Source organism: Bos indicus, chromosome 2, assembly GCF_029378745.1.
Source record: "Bos indicus isolate NIAB-ARS_2022 breed Sahiwal x Tharparkar chromosome 2, NIAB-ARS_B.indTharparkar_mat_pri_1.0, whole genome shotgun sequence".
Lineage (NCBI taxonomy): Eukaryota > Metazoa > Chordata > Mammalia > Artiodactyla > Bovidae > Bos > Bos indicus.
The window spans coordinates 20,555,787-20,577,131 of record NC_091761.1 but is presented as its reverse complement, the minus strand read 5'-3'; the positions used below and the strand labels follow the sequence as shown (position 1 = coordinate 20,577,131).

At 35.3% G+C, this 21,345-nt stretch overlaps 1 protein-coding gene across 5 annotated transcripts in view; it reads left to right on the top strand.

Annotated features, from left to right (window-relative positions):
• Positions 1-21,345, top strand: part of MTX2 (metaxin 2) — a 75,651-nt gene that overhangs the window by 36,844 nt on the left and 17,462 nt on the right. Inside the window, exon 4 of one of the 5 annotated variants that reach the window (XM_070803059.1) lies at positions 20,186-20,263. The exons of the other annotated variants lie outside the window; for them this stretch is intronic. The gene's annotated coding sequence lies outside the window, so the exon portion shown is untranslated. The remainder of the gene's footprint in view (positions 1-20,185; positions 20,264-21,345) is intronic. 5 annotated transcript variants of the gene reach the window in all.

The window sequence follows — 21,345 nt, the reverse complement described above, 5'->3', positions numbered from 1 at the left end:
AGTTTTTTTTTTTTGTTGTTTTTTTTTTTGATTAAAGAAACCTCTTTATGATTTCAGTTTAAAACAAAATTAAAAAAATTTTCCCCTATGGCTGTTATTTTTGTCTTAGATTTGCTTTCCTTCTTTCATCCACAGAGTATTGTTATTACCTGAAGTGTTTGCCTAGTCATAAAATAATCTTGTATGTTGAATATTACGAAGTATTAGAGTAGTGTGTCCCTCTGGTTCTCACAAGCAGTACTGTGTGTGTGTGTGTGTGTACACATACACATATATGGCAGTGCGAACAGTGTTATACATACACAAACATTAGGGAGAGAAATCTTCCATTTCATAGTATTACTTCCACTTTGAAGCTTGTATTGATTGGAAAAGAACTTTGATAACAATTCTCTGTTACTATCCTTTCATCCCCTAAACCAACTGCCCGATAGATACATAATATATATAATGTTGCCCACATAAATGTAAGGTGGTGGCCGTTGTTTAGTCACTAAGTCATGTCTGACTCTTCTGACCCCATGGACTGTAGCCCGCTAGGCTTCTCTGTCCATGCAAGAATGGACAGGCAAGAATATCGGAGTGGGTTGCTATTTCCTTCTCCAGGGGATCTTCCCGACCCAGGGATTGAACCAGCTTCTCCTGTGTTGCAAGTGGTCTCCTGCATTACAAGTGGATTGTTTACCACTAAGCCACCAGGGAAGCCCACTCACATATGTATAATAGTTTAAAATTTTCTAGTAGCCACACTAAAAGAAGTAAAAAGAAATGTGAAATCAATTTTAATAAATATATTTTATTTAATATTGTCAAATATTATCATTTTAACATAATATAAAATTTATTAACAGGATGTTTTTCCTTTTTTTTTTTATGTTAAGTTCAAAATCTGATGTGTGTTTTACACATCTCAGTTTGTGCCAGCCACATTTCAAGTACTCGATAGCCATATGTAGCTGACAGCTCTCATATTGTACAGCACATGTCTAGAAATACTGTATAAGCAAATATATATGAACTTCAAAGTTTTCTGCAGAAAATACTTTATTTGATTTTTCTTCAAGAAATTTATGTCTTTACGAATTCAGTATCTCATCTTTTATAGCAGATTCCACAAGTGAAATGAGTAAATAATCTCTGTTCCTCAAATAATCTCGGATACCTCAAACATTACTGTTTAAGTTTCCTCATCTTTAAAATGCCGGTATAATAGAAGCTGTCCTACTGGATGTCATGAAGATTGAATGTGTTAAAAAATATATGAAATGTGCATAAACATTAAAGCACTTAGAAGAGCACCTGGCATATTATAAACATGCGGTGAATGTTGGTTATTTCCTTCTTCCCTGGTTCTTTGACAGAAGTACACATTATCAGTGTCAGCAGCAGGAATGAAAGCTTGCAGGCTTTGTAATACATAAAGTGATTAAAGCAAATGTTAGGTCTAAGAATTATTTTTGGATGTATTTAAATCTATAAGAACATTAATAATTTTTCTAATCATTCTTCCATTGTATGCCTAAAAGTTGTTAGTGTAGATTGCTTTGATCAAACAAAATATTATTTTAATAGTATTTACTAAATAAGGCCTGTTTTAGAATTAAGTATTGAATGCTTTTGTTGTTTAAGGCACTCTTTTTAAAGAGCTTTTCTGAGAGACATCTTATTCAATCATTACCATGACCCAAGTGTATGGTACTTGTTATTAAGCTCATTTTTAAATATGTGGAAACTGAAGCGCAGGAAAAGTCTGGCCAAGGTCATAGAGTCCATAAATTGTGGAGGTAAAGAGACACCAGCAGCATTGGCTGAGTGCCTGCTGCATGCTAATCACTGTGCTGAGCATTTAATTCTTAGGAACTCACTTAATCCTTATAATAACTGTATGAAGTCAGTGCTGTTAAAATCCCCCTTCTGCAGATAATACTAATAGAACAACAATAATAACTATAGCTAAAATTTATACTGTACTTACTCCATGTGCCAGGTCTTATTATATATACTTTAGGTATCATAGATAATCCTCACATGCAGCCACCATATGAGGTAAGTAGCATTATTATTATCATTTTACAGATTAGGAAGTTGAGGCAGAAAAGTTAAGCAGTTGGCCCAAACTTATATAATTAGTACTTGACAGAGCTGGAGTGCAAACTCAGGGAGTCTGGGTCAAGTCTATGCTTGTAACACTTCGCTGCATACCAGTTCAGTGTGTGATACAGATCTTTGGAGTTTTATCTAAAAATAGGTAGATAACTTAATTCAAAAATCATTTCTGACATTTCCTAGAAAATTATATATAACAATTTATGGATTACATTAAGATGTGAAAGCTGTATTGCAGCTTTTGGATCTCTAAAATGTGAGGAAGGTAGTCTTACCTATATTATGGGTTATTATGAAGTTCAAGGTAGGTAATGAGAAATTGTTTTGAAAGAGGTGAAAGCAGTATAATTACAAGATGATGTTGCCTGAATTAGTGCCTGTTTCTCAAGGATTTGTGCATATTTTGTGAATGTATAATAAAATGTTATTTCTAGTAAGTTTATTAGAAAGAATAGGATTACAAAATTCTATTCTAGAAAGGATTTTGTTTCATATATATGAAACCAATTTAAAAATAAAACTATTTCCCTTTTTTGTATGGCTTAATCTGAATACTGTAAAAGTTTAATTATTGAATTTATTTTTTAGACAGTGTCTCAAACTGATTAGTAGAATGCTGCATGAAAAAGTAGTCTTACTTTTTACTTCTGCAGTTTTTACTTACTTCCAGTAGGAATAACATTTAAGCTCAGGTTAAGGGAAGTGTCCCTATTTTACTTAATATTATTATTTTTTCCTATCCTTTGTGAATAAATACTTAATCTCTAAAAATGAAAGGGAACACAACAGAAAAACACTGTATTCTTTCTGTTGAATGTGTTTTAATCATTTAAAAAGTCAGCATTTTTATAGGCTGCATTAATACTGGACCACAAACACTAATGTGTTAGTTAGATATGCTGATAAATAGCTGACACTTGCTTTTTCCTTTTTTGCAAATGATGCCTTTTAGGTGGACATATTAATTTGAGGTTAAATGGTAATGATATCCTGATGTTGTGATTGGGGAAGAGCAGAAGAGAGGAGTATCTCTTTTCTTTGAGACTGCAGGTCAGTTGTGTGGGGAAACAACTGTGGTTAAGAAATTACAGCCCTGTAAACTTGTTGTATCATTCAGATGGTCACAGTGGACAGCTTACCTGCAGAATTTTAGAGGAAATGATTTTGAATTTTCAATTTGTTTTAATACATTTTTTGGTTTGCTGGTTACGTGCAGTTTCCAAGTGTCAGTTTAAAACTGCCTTATGCTCCAGAAATCCCACTGCTGGGCATACACACTGAGGAAACCAGAAGGGAAAGAGACACGTGTACCCCAATGTTCATAGCAGCACTGTTTATAATAGCCAGGACATGGAAGCAACCTAGATGTCCTTCAGCAGATGAATGGATAAGAAAGCTGTGGTACATATACACAATGGAGTATTACTCAGCCATAAAAAGAATACATTTGAATCAGTTCTAATGAGGTGGATGAAACTGGAGCCTATTATACAGAGTGAAGTAAGCCAGAAAGAAAAACACCAATACAGTATACTAACACATATATATGGAATTTAGAAAGATGGTAACAATAACCCTGTATACGAGACAGCAAAAAAGACACTGATGTATAGAACAGTCTTTTGGACTCTGTGGGAGAGGGAGTTGGGTGGGATGATTTGGGAGAATGGCATTGAAATATGTATAATATCATATATGAAACGAGTCGCCAGTCCAGGTTCGATGCACGATACTGGATGCTTGGGGCTGGTGCACTGGGACGACCCAGAGGGAGAGTATGGGGAGGGAGGAGAGGAGGGTTCAGGATGGGGAACACATGTATACCTGTGGCAGATTCATTTTGATATAAGGCAAAACCAATACAATATTGTAAAGTTAAATAAAATAAAATTAAAAAAAAAACCCTGATATAAATACAACAGGTAGGAATGCACCAGTGCAATTATTTTAATAGAGAAGTAATAGAATGCTATTTTATGTAAAACATTTTAAAATTGATACAACTTTCTTAAAATTTCATAAAGGATACAATTTTAGTTTTTTAAAGTATGTTTATCCTTTCCACTTTAATCATTTTCTGCAAAATGAGGCTCCTGTGTTCCCTTTCAGGATGAGAAGGAAAGCTAAGGGGTGGAGAGAATTCAGTGAATCCTTTTCAGTATTCTAAAATGAGCAAAATGCAGGCTGCAGATGTTTCCTTGATTTAAATTCTTCAGATTGAATGTTACATTAGGTTACCTTTTTAATCTCAGAAGTATTACAAAGTATTTTGGTGATATATGCTTATAGCACCTGTAATGATTTAAATGTACAAAACGTGACCTTTAAAAAAGATAACTGTGAGCTTAAATTGCAAATAGAATTTAGCAGATTAAAAAAATTCTCAGTATTAATCCCTCAACACATAAATGGTGTGGTATATGTAAAACATTTAAATTAATCTTACAAAATTTGTGAAAATGAAGTATATTCAAAACAGAATTAGATGGATATTAGGGTTGTCATTATTAGTAATTAGTGAAATAATGTAAAATGGTTACACAGGGTAATAGTTTGCTAATATCAGTATCTACCTAACTTAGCAAAAAATTTACACTCCTGTAGTTCTGAGAGATTACAAATTAGAATAACAACCATAGACTTTTTCTGTTTAAGAAATAAACAGCAAGCAGAATTTTAAAATTTGTTGCTATTAAACAGAACAATAAAGACATAGCAGTAAGATGGAAAAAATGACAGTCTGTTTTCTTAAACAGAAAAAGGCTAGAATTCTTCATTATTAGATACACAGTATCAACATAATCAATCTAGTAGCATTATATTTGAGCTGAAAATACACTTAAATTTGAGGTCATACACTACCCCATGTGAGTGAAACATCTTTCATATAGTTCTAAGATGAAATTACCCTTGAATGAATAGCATCTTCATTTATCTTCAAACCTCTTCTGTGCTTTTAGTGAATCTACTCTTTCAACATTCTACAACAAGAATTACATTATACCATTATACCAGAGTATTTCTGCAGTGTGAAATAGATTGGTTTGGAAAATGAACCTGGCTTTGCTATAAATTACATTCCCAGGTACAAAGGAATTTGTTATTTTGTCTAAAATAGTCACAAATATAATTAAGGTCTTAATTTATGTTAACTACAAATGTGGCTATTGCTTTAACTGGATTAGGAACTTAATCTGTCACTTTAAGAATGATACCTAACACTTTTCATTTGTAACCTTTAGATACATTATTTCAATTATAGGGTCTACAGTTGTTTGATGTAAAAAATGAATTATTTTAAAATTTGTTCTTGGTTTTTAATTTTAAAACATGTCTCTTGGTAAGGTGGAAAATAATCCTTCAATTGTCACAGATTTTCCTTTGTGTCCTGGTGAAACAAGATATGAATTAAAATTTGGAATCATTTTAATTTTGTGCCCTGAAAATGGCATTGCATGATTTAGAAGAGTCCTTAGTGAGTTCTTACCTAAAATATTTCAAATTTAATTACGAAATGAATAGAAGCTTTGTCCTAAAGAGGAAAACCTGAGGTCTGCTGTCTGTGGATAACTGGTAACAGCTGAGCTGAAAATGGATTTTCTCTATTTAGAATTTGGATAATTTTGTAAATTTTAAATTTATATACATTTAGAAACTATGTTAACAGTCTCTTAAATTCCACAGTGTTAATCAGTGTCAAGCAGTGTAATAAGTTTTAAAAATTTATTAAAGACAATTCTTTAAAATTTTGAGTTATTTTAATGTTTTTATTGGCAAGCAATGTTGATTTTTTGCTTAAGTGCAATTAAAGAGTATTGTTTTGTATTTAATTTATAAGACAAATATTCCTTCTGTTTTGGGGCTAAAGAAGGGGAAGGAAATTAATTGTGTTGTTCATTGGTAAATGATTCAGTATTGAGTTTATCATTAGGTTAAAAAATGAAATGAATACATTTTATATTGCTGCCATCTACCACTTAGTTTATCCAAGAATTTTAAATTTAGTGGGTTTGTTGTTGTTGTTGTTATTGTTATTTTTCTCAGTTGGAATATTTATTTTATCTGTGAATCATGGAACTTCACAACATTCATAGGAGCTTAGAAAAAAGTAGTTTCTTGTCATTAGGCCCAGATTGTTCATTGAATGCCAGTTATGTGACTGGTATTTTATTAGGTTCTTGGGTTACAAGAGTTGCTTCTGAATCTTTACTTTATAACTCTTTTACTTAAATTTTGACTCTAGAGTTTACATTTACTTATATTTAATTCTAACAGGGAAAGTTTATACCTTTTCTTGTTATGGTCGTGTTTTTTTGTTGCTTTCTTTCTGAACTTGATTTTTTTCTACAGCTATCAGGTATGGGTATATCTAAACTTGAGTCAGATATTCCAAGAGTGGTATTCAGGTGAGAGTTGTGTTAATTAGGAAGGTCCTCTTTTATGTGATCTGTCTCATATGTGCTCCCAGTAGCATTTCTTGTTTTTGGTAACAAAGTTTCTCTGTTTAAAACTTTTTGTGTGTATTGAATTGTAGTTTCTGATGATTTCTGCATAGCTAATTTTTTAAAAAGTTGAATTCCTGTTAGTGTTTTTCTAAAACATTACTTGTTTAAATACTTCTGATTTTAATAGGAATCACATTGATCTTTTTAATGCAGTGAGCTTTGGTACTATAAAATCATGAAATGCTAATCTGTGTTGTAGCTTACTCATTTTCTGTGAACTTGGGTATGTTTTTATTTTTATGGATATCTGTGTCTTATTCATTACGCAGATGTTTATTGAGAATCTATGGTGTGCCGAGGATAAAGTAGTGAACAGGACAGGCATGGTCATTTTGTATTAATGGAGCTAATGTTCTGGAGGGGGAGGCCTTTTTTCAGTTTCATCAGTGCGTGTGACTTTGAAAAGTTATTTGTAAAGTAGAAGTTTATGTCAGTATTAAAATATCTTCATTCTTATTTTTGCTTTGTTGAATCGAGTATGTATTGTATAGGCTTTTGGTTATATTCTCTTTATTCTTTTAATATCTACTTAGAGGTTTTTATCTTAGTATACAGTTTTTCTATTTTGATTATAAATAGTTACAGTATATAATCATTATTTATTTACCCTTTTCTCTTAAGGAGATGTTAATAGGTAAAGTTTTCTTTTGAAATCACCAAGGTTGAGAAGTCTTTTTTTCCCCACAGATAGATCTATAAGTATTTATTATTACTAATATTATTACTACTAATTTTAATAATAATATATTTATTAAAATACTGTGTGCCAGCTGATGTGTAAAGTGTTTCACATACAACACCTCAGTTAATCTGCCTAATAAATTGTCTTCCTTTTAGAAATGGGGAAGCTTATGAGGTAAAGAAACTTTCTCAGACTAACACAGGCATCAAGATTCTTCTCTGAGATGGCTCACTGGGAGGCTTCTGCTGTTAACTCTTACTGTTCTGTATTGACTCTTAAAAGACTAATGCAGAAGTTTCCATTGTTTTAAAAGACACTCTCGTCTTCCACTTAAACAGCTTGCTTCTTAAATCTCTACTCTGTTAGGATCCATTAGGTTCTGCTGCCGCACTTAACCAGTGACAAAGGAGTGGGAGTGTGCTAATAGTAGCTGGGTTATAAGAGTGGTATGGCTTATGAGTCAGCAGCAGCAAGTCAAATTACTTTAAATGATGATAAGGACAGCATCTCAATGAGGGAGCATCTTCCCTGTGCAGATGCAGCAACAAGTGTGGGCCTGTTGTTGGCTGGCTATGTTTCCATTCAACCAGGGTTGAGCCCTTTTCACCATTTCATAAACTGAGTATTTTAAATTATCTTACCAGAAGCCTTGCCACCATGTTACTGAAGAATTGCTGTTATAGAATCCGTCTATATTCCTGATGCTCTTTTTAAAAAAAAATTTATTTTATTGAAGTGTAGTTGATTTATGGGCTTCCCCAGTGGCTCAGTGGGTAAAGAATCTTCCTGCAGTACAGGAGACACGGGAGACACAGGTTCGGTCCCTGGGTCGGGAAGATCCCCTGGAGAAGGAAATGGCAACCTGTTCCAGTATTCTTGCCTGGAAAACCCCACGGACAGAGGAGCCTGACGGGCTACAGTCCAAAGGGTTGCAAAGAATCAGACACAACTAAGCACGAAGGCATGGCGTAGTTGATTTACAGTGTGTTCATTTCTATTGTACAGTAGAGTGATTCAGTTATGTATATATATATTCTTTTTCTTTTTCCATTATGGTTTATCACAGGATATTGAATATAGTTCCGTATGCTATACAGTAGGACCTTATTGTTTATCCATTGTGTATATAATAGTTTACATCTGTTAATCCTAAACTCCTAATCAATACCCCCTCCTTGCCCCCAGCCTGTTGTCAACCACAAATCTGTCCTCTGCTGCTGCTGCTAAGTCGCTTCAGTCATGTCCAACACTGTGCGATCCCATAGATGGCAGCCCACCAGGCTCCCTGTCCATGGGATTCTCCAGGCAAGAACACTGGAGTGGGTTGCATTTCCTTTTCCAATGCATGAAAGTGAAAAGTGAAAGTAAAGTCACTCAGTCATGTCCGACTCTTTGAGACTCCATGGACTGCAGCCTACCAGGCTCCTCTGTCCATGGGATTTTCCAGGCAAGAGTGGGTTGCCATTGCCTTCTCCAATCTGTCCTCTATTGCCATTCTTTTATCTGCAGTGTGTGTTAGGTTTTTCCCCAACATTTAAGCCTCTAGTTTTATCATCTAATCAAAGCAGTTGCATTGTTATCTACAATAGCAACTTTTGAATATAGGATTTAAGATATTTGTAAGGGTCAAATTGATCGGTAACAGATTGTTCTTATTTCTTTAGACTCTTGGCCTTAATTTTAATTGTATGTAAATGAAATATATTTTATTCCACAGAGTTATTTTTTTTATAAAGTATCTGAGCTGTAGTTCCCAAAAGGTATGATTCAGAAGTAATTACTGAAGAAATAGAGTTTAAAATCTTCATCGAATATCATAGGTGTCATCTTCTGGGACTGTTTCTAGAATTTCTCTTATTTAAGTTCCCAATGAATGCTATTTCTAAAAAATTTTAGAGTTAAGAAAAATGTATAACCTTTTTATCTTTACTTTTCCCTTTTTTGTAATAGCAGTTGGTGACATATATCCTTTTTAGCTTGGAATTAGAAATTTTGGAGTTGCTGCTCATGTTAGTGGGTATTTGAGTTCCTGTCATTTGATTGCATGGATGAAGTTGCTAGGAGCATCCTTGTATGTTAGTGGCTCTATGCCTCCTTTTTGGTATATTTCTGGGGAGGGGGATTGTTGGCTGATAGAGTAGGCATCTGCTTAGTAGTCAGTATTACTAAACAGATCAAAGTGACTCATTTATACTCCCACCAGCAATGTATGGGAGGCCTATCACACAAAAAATGTATACTGTCCCACCCTACCCCAAATCCTGATACCCAGAGACAACATCTTTCAGTTCTTTTAGCTGTATTTTTTCCCTTGGGTATTTACTGCTATAATTTCGAAGTAAGATGTTTGTGTTCCTGTTGGGGTCCTTTAATGGACCGGAACCTGGTGGTCCGAAGTCGATGATAAGAAAGTAAAAGAGAGAGCCAGAGGGAGGGAGAGAGAGAGAGAAAAAGAAAGAAAGACATGGGGACCCAAGCTCTGATGGAGCAGAGGTGCTTTAACGATGTTTCTGTGAGTATGTGTAGGCTGTTGTACAAGAAATTTCTTTCGACAATGATAAAGATCAGAAAACCAAACGTACAGCAACCATTACCAACGGAACAAGGGATTAATAATGGTCACAAGGTCAGGAGACAATCCATATCTCAAGAAAGAGGATTGAGACTAAGCAGTTTTGTCATAAGGAGAATGTTTACTGAAGGAGATTCAAGCCTGTCTCATCTTACGACCTCAGTCCTGGGAGCGGCTTGCCGTTCCACTGGTTTCTGGCAACAGAAACTGGTAAGGAACAGAGGATTTATGAGAAACAGCATAGGAATCCACCTGTTGAACATTCCCTGACAATTCCCCCTTATTTATTTATAATATTTGTAAAAAGGGTTCTCACCTTTTGAGTTTGTTTAGTTTTAACAATTTTTGCATGAAGGCAACGGTAAATGACAAATATAATTGTCAAGACAATCACCAAAATTACAGTTCCAGACCCAATGCTGTGAGTAATGCTTTGAAACCATCCATGTGGGTCTAGCCTAGATAATTGATCAGGTAGTTGTTCCGCTAAAGTTTTCAAATTAGTGGAAGAGGACAGATTTTTAGAAGAGGTTTCAAAGATTTCTTTTTGTAATAATGAGGCATTATCATGTATGTTTTATAAATGAAATTTGATTTGTTCCCAGTTGTAGGCACTATTATTGAATTGAACAAGAGTAGAATTCCAATCACATTTTAGCATCACCTGTTTTTGTAAATCTGTTAATTGATCTCCAGCCCATTTGATGGCTGTTTTTAGTTCCTGTATTTCATCTTGAATATCCTCATCTATCTGAGCCTGAGTGGCCCACATAGTATGAGCGTCTTTAGTCCAATTTTGGATAAAATTGTGTGTTTGAATTGAGGTTTGTAAAGCAACGCCAGTGACGGCAGCAGTGGTGCAAATAGCTATTAATCCCAGAATGCCAAAAATCACCCATCCAGTGAATCGTTAAGATCGCTGGAGCAATTTAGTAAGTAACTGGGAAGCAAATCCAGCCATGGGACCTTCTTCCCAGGGCCACTGGAGATTTATTGGTAATCACAGACTACTTCGAGATCAAAGAATCAAAAGGGATTCATTTCTTAAGGAAACAGAAGAGTTTAGACGAGTATATAATTTGCAATTTATACAAGTTACAGAACGTAAAGTCTTATTGAATTGTAAACTTCCTATAGCTAGAACAAAAGGAAGGGGAACACAAGCTTGTATGAAATATGATTGATTATAATGAAAGAAATAGTTTCTGTGACTATGATTGGTTCCTGTGAAATGTCCAGTCCAAGTCCCAAGTTCTTTGGTGCTCGAAGCAAGTTTCCAGATGTCCCATTGTTCAGGCCCAATGTGTTTATCGAGGATGATTCAAGGACGAAGGGGGGCCATTCCAGCATCAAGCCACCCAAGAAGTCCTTTGTCATGGTAATGCTCCGTTGTAGTGTTAGTAACCTTCTATGCTACTTGACCTGCCTCTTGAGAAACCTATATATAGGTCAGGAAGCAACAGTTAGAACCGGACATGGGACAACAGACTGGTTCCAAATAGGAAAAGGAGTACGTCAAGGCTGTATATTGTCACCCTGTTTATTTAACTTATATGCAGAGTACATCATGAGAAATGCTGGGCTGGAGGAAGCACAAGCTGGAATCAAGATTGCCGGGAGAAATATTAATAACCTCAGATATGCAGATGACACCACCCTTATGGCAGAAAGTGAAGAGGAACTAAAAAGCCTCTTGATGAAAGTGAAAGAGGAGAGTGAAAAAGTTTGCTTAAAGCTCAACATTCAGAAAATGAAGATCATGGCATCCGGTCCCATCACTTCATGGGAAATAGATGGGGAAACAGTGGAAACAGGTTCAGAATTTATTTTTTGGGGCTCCAAAATCACTGCAGATGGTGATTGCAGCCATGAAATTAAAAGATGCTTACTCCTTGGAAGAAAAATTATGACCAACCTAGATAGCATATTAAAAGCAAGACATTACTTTGCCAGCAAAGGTCCGTCTAGTCAAGGCTATGGTTTTTTCAGTGGTCATGTATGGATATGAGAATTGGACTGTGAAGAAAGCTGAGCGCCGAAGAATTGATGCTTTTGAATTGTGGTGTTGGAGAAGACTCTTAAGAGTCCCTTGGACTGCAAGGAGATCCAACCAGTCCATACTAAAGGAGATCAGTCCTGGGTGTTCTTTGGAAGGAATAATGCTAAAGCTGAAACTCTAATACTTTGGCCACCTCATACGAAGAGTTGACTCATTGGAAAAGACTCTGATGCTGGGAGGGATTGGGGGCAGGAGGAGAAGGGGACGACAGAGGATGAGATGACTTAATGGCATCACTGACTCGATGGACATGAGTTTGAGTGAACTCTGGGAGTTGGTGATAGACAGGGAGGCCTGGCGTGCTGTGATTTATGGGGTCGCAAAGAGTCAGACACGACTGAGCAACTGAACTGAACTGAACTGATGCTACTTGAGTAGCATAGTCACACATAGTGCTGTTAATATCATCTGAGCAGGTACATACCCACATACCGTGGGTCCCCAGTCAACAATGGTGTAATTGGCTGTAAACATTAATTTCCCTAATTTAGCTTGACATTCATCTCAATAAACAGAAGTATATTTAAAGTTTTTATAAGTAAACCCCTTACATTTTAACTTTTGTCCTTTCCCTAGAGTTTTGGTAGTATTGACATGGTTTTTATAAAAGGACAGGGCAGTAAACGGTCCAAGCAATGTGTGGAAGTTCCTTTTTGGAGGCAGGACGAAAGCCCATGTTTGTCGACTAACATTAATACATAATTTTGTTGGGCCCATGCATAAAGGAAGGATTTCATAGCCTAGAGAAATGTTAATTAGTCGTCTTCGTCAGAATGAGAGGTCCCCTCCAAGCTCCAAGGAGGGGGCATATGTGTTGAGTCATTAGTGGATATGATTGGTCCTATATCTGTCCATTCTATAACCTACAATAAAAGGGGGGAGGGGTTAGGTATATAAGCCCAATAAGTGTGATCAATCAAGTGAGTCTGAGTGGGGGAAGCAAAAGCAAACAAAGCAAGCATAGCGAAAAAATATTTTCAGGATTCGGAGGCATTCCCTGTTGAGAAATCAGATTTTCAGCTTGATTCAGTTCAGTTCAGTTCAGTCGCTCAGTCGTGACTGACTCTTTGTGACCCCATGAATTGCAGCACGCCAGGCCTTTAGTAAGGGTTTTTATCTGTCCCCAAATAGGGAGATCATAAGGTTGATGATGAGTGCGGCGTTTTTTGGAAATTCTTAAAGCCACCATGGCTTGTATTGGAATTTCTTCCTCTTGGGATGCGGGGGCCCCCTTAGGTTAAATCTTCCAAAGAGGAAGCCATGTGAGTTTGTTGGATCCATCTGGAGAAATACAAGCATACCCCTTTCCCTGTAAGATTAGTTTCCTAGATTTCCATTGATTAGTTAACCCGTCCTGATACCAAATGGGCAAAGGAAGGGAGGTGTCCTTCAATGTCTTGAATGTTTTTCTGCTTTTGTGAAAATATCTCCTTGTGGTAAGCTTAAAAAATTTAAAACAGATGAGGCTATATTAACAATAGCTATAGGCTTAAAGAATATTTGCGTTGGAATCTAGTAAAGTCTGCTCTGGATAAGGAAGATAAAAGTGTTCCTGTGTATTCTCCCTTATTTAATTTTTTATTTGTAGTTTCAGTGTGTAATGTGTTTGTTTAATTATGTCTTGTGTTTGTGGATTATAAGGAATGTCTGTAATCTGTTTAATAGAGAATGAAAGTAAAAATTGTCTGAACTGCTTAGAAGTATAGGCAGGGCCATTTTCTGTTATAGAATTAGGTGTTCTCATTATTGCAAAGTAAGCTAACAGGTGGGTTATAACATGTTGTGTGGTTTCACCTCGGAGAGGTGTGGCCCATATAAAAGAAGAATTTGTATCCATCAAGACATGTAAGAAGGAAGAGGAAGAAAGTTCAGGGCAATGAGTTACATCCATTTGCCATAAAATTCTCTTTCATTTGTCATAAACCTTCTTTATATTTCTGTATTCATCATTTTATTTGCTATTTCTTATATCTTTTTATTAAAGCATATATCTTTTCTTTAGCAACTATGAAGTGTCTTGCATATTAGCATTTTCTAGATTGGTGAATATATTTATTATATTATATATATTATATATTTCTTAATAATATATATATTTATTAATAGTCTAAAATCTCTTTAGTTTTTCTGTAAGAAAAACTTTTTGTAAGAGGAAGTTAGTATTCAGTAATTAATGTTTTAAAATCTTAGTTTACTTGGAAATGACCTAGCTATTTAATAAACTTTTATCATTTAGTTTAGTACAATTCTAGAAATTTAAGTTACCCCAATCCTACGAGATTATTTTAGATAGACATTTTAAAAAATACAATTATTTTTAATAGAGTTTATCTAGATTTTCCTCTTTTATATATTTATATATATATTCATGGGGTCGCAAAGAGTCGGACATGACTGAGCGACTGATCTGATCTGATATTTATATATATATATAGAGTTACTTTTTTGTTGACAAATTTAGTTTACCTTAAATCTAGGCACGATGAAAGTATTATGTAATGTTGATGATTTAAGACATGAGTTAATTAGATTAGCAAACAATTATATTTAAATTATATTTATATTTAAATAAACATGTTTAATATTGAATATTTTTCAGGTCACGTGAAGTTGAATTTAAATAGAGTTCATTAACTTCATATTATCCAAAAACAAAGACATACATTGAGACATAGATAATTTTAGATAAACAGATATAGTTTTCTGCTTGAAGTTTAAAATATCTTTTATATATGTATATATATATATATATTTTTTTTTCCTGAGTTCCACCAATTTGTTTATGGCTGGAGTCCCAGATAGAGTGGGCTGTGTATCCCAAGGACATGATAAGAGTTAACTTGAGGTTTTTTTCTTAGGCATTTTTTGTTTCCCAGGCAGAATTGGAGCTCCAAAAAAGTATTTTAAGAAGTTAACCTTTTCCTTACTGCACGTGTAAGAAGAACTAGTTTTGCAATTTCAGAAAAGATTTTATTTTAGTCAGTTTTCTCTGGAGTCTAAAGAATATCATGGCCATTCAGTGTCAGAAACATCATTTCTCCTTTTTGTAGTTACAGTATATTATTAATGATATATGCATGAGGGCATTGCTGTCACATTGGATGTAAAGCCTTGGCTACAAAATTTTGACAAATAGTAGGACTATTAAGCATACCTTGAGTAACACAGTCTATTGAAATCTTTTATGAGGCCCGATATGATTAGAATAAGGGAGAGAGAAAGTGAATCTCTCCCAGTCTAAAGGGTGCAAAGGTATATTAAAAAAGCAATCTTGTAAATCAGTAATAATAATGTACCAATTTTGAGGAATAGTAGGTGATGGGATCCCTGGTTGTAATGCACCCATAGGTTTCATAGATGCATTAACTTTTCTAAGGTCTGTTAAGAGATGCCATTTGTTAGATTTCTTTTTTATAACAAAAATAGGAGAGTTCCAAGGAGAGCAAGATTTCTCAATATGTTTTAATTCTAATTGTGTGTCTATAAGTTCTTTAGTAGCCTATAATTTTTCTTTTGTAAGGGGCCATTGCTCTGTCCAAATAGGCTTGTCATTCTTCCAAGTTATTTTAATAATTGCTTTGTTTGTTAAATGAGCAGTGGCCCTTAGGAAAAATGTGAAATGTATTTCTGAGTTTGCCATTGCATAAGTAAGTCCCTTCCTATTAGATTAAGGGGTGCATCTATCACATAAGGTCTTAATGTTGCAGACTGGCCTTTTGGTCCTTCACATGGGTAGATTTGAACATTTTGATAAATTTCTTGTACTTTGGTTTGAGAAATTCCTGCAATTTGGCAAGAGATTTTTTGTATAGGCCAGGATGTGGGCCATAAGTGTTTGGAAATAATAGTTATATTAATATTAGATCCAGTGTTGAGGAGACCAGAAAATCTTTTACCATTAATGTTGATATTTATATTTGGTCGGGCGTATTCAGATACCAATGATGTCCATAAGGATTGTTTTTGATCTGTACTGCCGAATCCACCTGTCCGTACACTTAGAGGAGTTAATAGAGACGTAAGGTAAAAGAAGTAATTGAGCAATTTTGTCCCCTTTTTTGAATTGTCATAGAATCTGAGATGACGTCATAATTTGAATCTCTCTTTATAATTTGAATCAATTATTCCAGGGTGAACAGTAATTCCTTTAGAAGTCAAACTAGATTGGCCAAGTAAAAGACCGAAGGTTTGTGGGGGCAGGGGTCCAGAAAGTCCAGAAGGTATTTTAGAAGGGACTGCTTGAGGGTAAAGGAAAAAATCATTTAGGGCTGGTATATCGACGGCAGCACTGCCGGATGTTGAGGGTGTGAGGGAAAATATAGCATTTGCCCCTGGTTTTTGTTGAAGGGGACCTGGGGGTCCCCTGCTTGGAGTTTCCTGGAATAGGTTTTCTTTCAATATCAAATTTAGATTTACAATCTTTGGCCCAATGCATTCCTCTATGACAATGAGGGCAGATTTTTGTAGGTTTTTTTATTTGCCTTCTTAGGGCAGTCCCTTTTTAAATGGTTTTTATCTGTTGCTGTTCGGGCCCACTTCTTGGGGTCCTTTAATGTATCGGAACCTGGTGGTCCAGAGTCATTGATAAGAAAGTGAGAGAGCTGGAGGGAGGGAAGGGGGGAGAGAGAGAAAGAGAGAAAGAAAGCAAGACACGGGGACCCAAGCTCTGATGGAGCAGAGGTGCTTTAATGATGTTTCTGTGAGTATATGTAGGCTGTTGTACAAGAAATTTCTTTCGACAATGATAAAGATCAGAAAACCAAACGTACAGCAACCGTTACCAACGGAACAAGGGATTAATAATGGTCACAAAGTCAGGAGACAATCCATATCTCAAGAAAGAGGATCGATCAGGAGACAATCCATATCTCAAGAAAGAGGATCGAGACTAAGCAGTTTTGTCGTAAGGAGAATGTTTACTGAAGGAGATTCAAGCCTGTCTCATCCTATGACCTTAGTCCTGGGAGTGGCTTGCCATTCCACTGGTTTCTGGTAATAGAAACTGATAAGGAACAGAGGATTTATGAAAAACAGCAGGTAGGAATCTTCCTGTTAACTATTCCCTGACATGTTCCTATTTCATTTTTTAATTTAAATTTATCTATTGAATTTCACTGTGAAATTTAATTTCCCTTTTACAACTCTGTCCCATCTTCCCAATAGTTCTCTAACTTTGGGGTTAAATTAATATTCAGTAGTTTATATTATAATTGGAATGTAAATATTGATCCTAGCTGAGTGGCTTGGTGTACAATGGACATATTCTTTCTATATGATTTTTTTTCCTTTGAGTAAATAATTGCTTTGTCTAATTCATTTGGGTAATTTTCTCTCTTATACTCTTTGAACTGTAAAACTTTCCCTCACAGTAGTCAAACACATCATGTCTTTTATTTATTTATTTCTTGGAAATATTACCTTTCTACTTTAAATGGAATGGTTCCTTTCTTGGTAGGCTTCAGAAATGTTTTCCTATGACTGCTATTCATTATCATTCAGGGAATTCTCTTTTCCTTTTTTTTTTTTTAATGTTGGATCCCCTAATTTTCTGCATTCTGTGCTCATTTTTTCTTGGTTTATTATTTTTATTTTGGCTTTTTAAAAGACCTTGCTTGTGTTGTTTTTATTCTATCCACACTCGATTGATACCTTAGCCACATGGAGAATTTTAGGTTGGCAAGGTTTTCCCTTAGAATTTGGAAGGCCTTTTGTCATCTTCCAGCATTTGGAATTGCTGTTAAGATATTCAGTGTCATCTCAGTCCCGTGTATGCTTTGCTTTTTTTCTTTTTCCCTCCTTTTCTTTGTTTCCTTTTTTCCTTTTCCTTTTTTTCTTCTTTCTTCCCTCCCTCCCTCCTTTCCTTTCTACCTATATGCCTTAAGTAGATTCCTTAATCTCGCTGTACTTCTGTTTTCTTATCTTAAAATAGGGATTTTTTTTTTTTTATATATACCCCATAGAGGAAAGCTTTTATGTAAGTACCTGGGACATAGTAAACACTCAATAAATATTAACCATTATAAATTTTTTTTGAAGTTGCTTTCTGCTTTCTGCATTTTCTGTTTCTTCTCCCCTCCTTTTTTTGTGGTTTGTTTTGGCTCTGTATGTTTGAGGCTATTCTCAAATATCTCTTGATCTCTGCTAACAATTTATATATAAGAGTGAGGCACTAAAAAGCTGATGGGGGATTTTTGACATGTGGGCTTCATTGTAGACTGATTGCACAGTTAGCTACTATTTTTTTGGCCATTACCTTAAATGGCCACCTACCCATCAGTATTTGCAGGTGCCCGAGGAGCCTGGTGGGCTACAATCCATGGGGTCGCAAAGAGTCGGACACGACTGAGCGACTTCTGTGTGTGTGTGTCTATGGAGAGATAGTCTATAAGGACTAAATTTGGCTGCCAGTGTTTGGGAGCTTAGAGAGAGAGGGACACTGTGGGTCTCTACCTTCAGTGTACATACTTTCCCTTCACTTTATTTTCATTGTTTCTCGCCACTCAGGGCCATCTGCTTTGCTTGGATTCTGAGTGGAGTCTCTGGTTTAGTTCTTCCGGAGGATGAACCTGTGAATTTTGCCAGATTGGGGATGGGCTGGCTGGCTGATGACTTTGATGCAGTTCTCCTGTTTTTACTGCTTTATCTCACCTCTGCCTTCTGTGGTACTTGGCCTCCAGTTTTGGAGTCTTCCTAGTTTCTGTGATGCAAATGTATTGCTTTTCTCCTCTTTGTGCTCTTAGGTTTCAGCTTCCTCTGCCCTGCTAAGTCTGCTTTTCGTCTTACAAAAACGGGTTGACATCTCTGGTCTGCTTTGGTCTCCTCTTCCATTCTTCGTGTTTTTCTGAGTTTGTATGCTTTCTGATTCTTCACTGTTATTTCACTGGAGTTTTTTGAAAGGTTGAAGAGATAAATATAGAAGTTCAATCCTTCATATTTAACTGATTATCGATGATCTAGTGTTACTTTTTCCTTTGAGTTTTTTTCAGAAATAAAAAAATATACCAACACTCTACCCCTTCAATGAATTTTTTTTTGTGTTATGAATTTAATTAATTCATTCAATATGTTGAAACTACATCAAGCTTATTAAATTTCAGGGTCTCAGCAGTTAGGTGCTGGGTATTGTGTGTGTGTGTGTGTTAAAAAATTCCTACTATGTCATGTGTTCAGACACTCAGTAAATTTATATTCAAAGAATTAATACATTTAATAGCCGTGGTTTTATTTAATTTATTCATTCTAAAGTCTTAGTTTTCACTTTGTAATAAACTTACCTGACCATTTTGTCAATTGGGATTGCTCAGCAAATGAGTAAACCCTATACTAGGTCTTTCTGAAATTGAAAATATTATGGTATTTAATGTGTCACTGTCATCAAAAGGTGATTGATCACTTGCAGGATTTGTGGACACTGTAATACTATGCAGCCTGTTTTAATAATATTTAGCCTAATCTCTCTCAGATGATGTCAGCCTCTTTTGCTTAGATGTCTTTTATGCACTGATTGCCATTGCAATAGACCCATGCTGTCCAATAGAACTTTCTGTAATGATGGAAATGTTCTGTTATTTATACTGTTCAATAAGTGTGATAGCCACTAGCCACATGTAGCTGTTGAGCACATGAAATGGCTAGTACAATTGGGGATCTGAAATAAACTTTTCAACTTTAGTCAATTTAAATTTATGTTAAATAGCCACAGGTGACTAGTGGCTTCCATATTAGACAGCACAGTTATAAGTCATTGTTCTTATAGGATGTGCTAACTTTTTGATTTAAGTTATTTTATGTTGTCAGTCACTTGAATTAGTTTGGAATAATGTTTCCAACAGAGGAATAGGAGTTGACTGAGTTATCCTGACTTTCCTTATTATTATTGGAACTACATTTTTCTTTGGATTTACATAAGAATAAAAATATGCAGATTGCTATTTCAGAATTTAAAATAAAATGTGTTTTAGGTTGGTGTGTCATGCTTGTTTTATTTGGAGTATTTGAGGTGAGATAAGAGATTGAAAATGCAAGTGAAAGGTGAAAGTACTGTTTTGAAACCTCAGAGATTTTTCTCCTAGCCTGCAAGAGAAAGGAGAAATACTGCTGAATCAAAGTCTGGTTTGGATTTAGAGTTTTTATATTCTTAAAGACAGTCATGGTAATGTTTTGTTTTGCATTTTTAATGTTTAGATGAAAATACTGTGTTTATGACCTCAGATGTCTTTGTGATTAATTCAGATTAATTCAGAAAATTTCTTTTGAATCAGGGATGAAGAATAATCGCAGTGAATGCTATAACATTAATCTTTGGCTAAGTAGAATTTTGGCATCAGTTGAGGTCTGTGGTAAGTTAATATTGTTAAATTGGTCAAAATTAAGTCAGTTATTTTTTAGTAAAGCAGTAAAAATTTCATAAGACTGAAAACATGGCTTTGATTGTAGAGCATTACAGTTTTGCTTAACCTTTTTCTGGTGAAACAGAACTTTTTGGAATAATGATTAGTATAGTTACCAATATAATACATGGAGGTTAGCAAAATATACTGTATTTGCTATTTTATATAGTATTATGACTGTGGCTTCCCTTGTGGATCAGCTGGTAAAGAATTTGCCTGCAATGCAGGAGACCTGGGTTCAATACCTGGGTTGGGGAGATCCCTTGGAGAAGGGAAAGGCTACCCACTCCAGTATTCTGGCCTAGAGAACTCCATGGGCTGTATAGTCCATGGGGTTGCAAGAAGTCGTACACGACTGAGCGACTCTCACTTTCATGACCTAAGTAACAACTGAATATTTATTATAATCTTCAAGAAGATACTTCAAGCAGTTCTTTCCAGTTCTTTTTGTTCTTCTGAAGCCTAAAACTCCTCCAGGTCCTTCATTCTCAGACAGATTCTCCTCCCATTTCACAGAATGTGGCACTCCCTCATTTTCCCATCCTCACTTATCAGCTTATAGTCATCATCGCTGATTCTGACCACCCCTTGCAAGTACAGTGAAAAAGTGTCCTGTTTCCTGGAGGCGCAAAAAAGATGTTTCCACCTATGCTCTTAATTCACTACGTTTTATCTTCTGTTACTTGTATATCAGTTATTACCTGGTTCTTGTCATTTCAGCCTATTTCCACTGTTTTTTCCTGCTATATATGGTTTAATGAGCTCAACTTTTTTGTATCATTGGGTACAGATACATATGTAATGAAGAGAGTTGATCCTTCTTAATTCCTTTCTCCCTTTTTTTCTCAGTCTTCTCAAAAGATCTCTTTATACTTATTTTAATTCTTTCCTTAGCAGTCTGTGTTTTAACAAGCCTTCCGCATGATTGTGATGCACACTGAAGCGTGAGAACCACTGCCTGCAGTCCATACTTGTGAATTAACCAAGAAACTCACTATTATTGTTATAAATTGGGAGCATAGGTTATAGTT